The sequence below is a fragment of the Juglans microcarpa x Juglans regia genome, chromosome 5S (genome assembly GCF_004785595.1).
Source record: "Juglans microcarpa x Juglans regia isolate MS1-56 chromosome 5S, Jm3101_v1.0, whole genome shotgun sequence".
Classification (NCBI taxonomy): domain Eukaryota; kingdom Viridiplantae; phylum Streptophyta; class Magnoliopsida; order Fagales; family Juglandaceae; genus Juglans; species Juglans microcarpa x Juglans regia.
Window position 1 is genome coordinate 6082568 of NC_054603.1, and position 2820 is coordinate 6085387.

Below are 2820 nucleotides of genomic sequence, written 5' to 3' on the forward strand. Positions count from 1 at the left end.
CTTTTTCAGCTCCAAAACCAGTCTCCACATATACCTCAATAATCTCCTACTTGGAGACTGGTCTCTATATGCCAGCCACTGTTTCCAGCCAAGCCTTATCATCTCTGCAGCTCACAGCTCCCATCTTCAAGCTAGAAGACGCAGTGAAGTCAAGCCCGACTTTAGTCTTCCACATACGTCGCTCTTAGTCAGCACATTTACAGGACAACTCACAACTCCCACTACACCAGAAGTATTCGGTCTCTAACCGATCATGGCAACCTTAGCCAACTTTCCCAGGCTTTCATGAGAAAAGGCAAAGCTGACTCCATTTGGCTTCCTCACATGTTTCGCGTGATCAAGCTAGCCTTTTTACACTTTTGTATTTCCCTACACATCACTGGACCCTGATGTTAAATACAAAGAGTTAGATCTCTTACCATGCGCTAAGACCAACACACCCTTAGTAATCTTCTAAGTTTTTCCAGAGAATGCTATTGCAAAACTATTGCCATCAAGTTCTCTTATAGAGATCAGGTTTTTTTTCATATTTGGAACATATTTGACTTGTTGTAAAGTCCACACGCTCCTGTTTGGAAGTGTGATGTGCACATCTCCCACTATATCTAGTGTCTCTCCATCAGCCGTATACATCTTACTTACCAAAATCACCAGCAACATAATTCTGCATGATTTCTCTATGTGAGGTATTATGGAACGAATACCCTAAATCCAACACTCAATCATCAATCGGACTGTGCACTGCAAGGAGTAAGGCATCATGAATTTCATATGCCACTACATTCACAGTATCATCATCAGAACTTTCTTGATTCTTGCAGTTTCTCTTGATGTGGCCCTACTTGCCACAACTCTAACACGTGATTTGCTGCCCAGATCTTATCTTGTTCTTCCCTCTGCTCTTGGAGTTTGACATGTCATATCCTCTGCCCCTATTGTCAACAATCAGGGCCAATCCAGAATCCGAGGACTCACCCAAGTCTCTCATATGTACCTCTTCAGCAAGCACCATGTCACATATGTCATCGTAATTCAGTTTTGCCTTGCTGGCTGAACTACTCACAGCCATCCTCATGGCCTCCCAACTATTTGACAATGTTGCCAACAGAATTAATGCTCTGATCTCATCATCAAACTCAATCTCTACAGAAGACAATTAATTTGTAATCGTATTGAATTCATTCAAGTGTTAGGTTACAGACATACCTTCCAACATCTTCAAATTGAACAATTTCTTCATCAAGTGCACCTTATTGTTCGTTGATAGCTTTTCATACATACCTGACAAAGTCGCAATGAAATCCACGTGGTTCTCTCTTTACTGACATTGTGTGCCACTATTCTGGACAAAGTCAGCTGAATAAGACCTAGAACCTGTCGATCTAACCGGATCCACTTAGCATCAACCATGCTCTCCAGCTTCTTTTCCAACAGTGGAAGGTGGAGCCCTTCCCATAGAGATAATCCACAATTTGCATCTTCAAGTACCCAAAATCAGTGCCGTCAAACTTCTCGATCCACAGTGTGTTCACTTTATCTCCAGCCATCATTTTCCTTCAGATCTAATCTTGGCTTTTGATACTAGTTGTTGTGAAATGTTATGTAAAACACACACACCAACAATAGCAAATAAAGTAAAAGCAACACAATCAAGAACACGACACATAATATACATGGTTCGGCAAATTGTCTACGTCCACAGAGCTGCAGAAATCTTATTAACCAGAGGAGATTACAATCATTCAATCTCAACTCACATTCTCTAGGATTTTGTTTTTGCTCTCTGGCACAATATGCACTTATAAGACAGTTGTTTTCTCTCAAAATATGCTTGAGGTCGTCCAGCACAAATTTAATATGATATATTTATAGTGAGTGGCGTTGGAAACTTAATTTGGCAAAAACTGCGTACTTCGCTCGAGCGAATAGCCAAATGAACATTGGCTCGAACGGAGTGTCGAGCAAACACTAAGGTTTCTGTCTCACTCAAGCTAAGTGTCGAGCGGGACTTGAGTGAGACTCTCGGACTTGAGCTTCGCTCGAGCGGTATGTCAAGCGACGTCGAGCCAACTTTCAACAAACACTTTTTCAGCTCCAAAACCAATCTCCAAATATATCCCAACAAATAGGTCGTGCGACCATTGAGCACAATTGTAAAAGAAAAATAGTAGCACTATACCAAATCTCTTCGAGAGTAGACCAGTAGTAACAACATGCCTAAAAGTGTCTCTTTATGCCCCGACTCATTTGGTCACATTAGACTAAACATCTCTAATCCCTCTCAAGTCTAAATGACTTAGAGTAATGCTCAATCTCCATAAAACATGATGTACTCATAACTATATTGCAACTTCCAATAAGTAACATAACTTGCCGACAATGAGTACACATCATTATCGATGTGTTACAAAATAGTCTACCCTTATCACTCATGTCATTTAGTTTCATTTCAGTCGTTTTCCCAGCAATGCCTCTTTAGACTACATCATTCATAAACATCAACCTCGTGATATAATCAAGGGAAAAGCTTCTTTGCCCACTTGATTTGCCCACTTGTTTTGACCGTTGATCATTTTTTATTTTTTTATTATTATTATTTTTTACTTAGTGATTAAGGAAGTGATTTTAAGTGTATTGGTATATTTTTTTTATTTTTTTAAAAAATAAAAATATATTAAAAAAATGTGAAAGGAAAAAAGCAAAAAAAAAAAAAAAAAAAAAACAGACTGGGTGGTAAGCCCAGCGGTAAATGCTGGGCGGCAGAGTAGCATTGCCTTATAGTCAAATGTCTCCTAAGGGCATAAATAAATTAAGGCTATC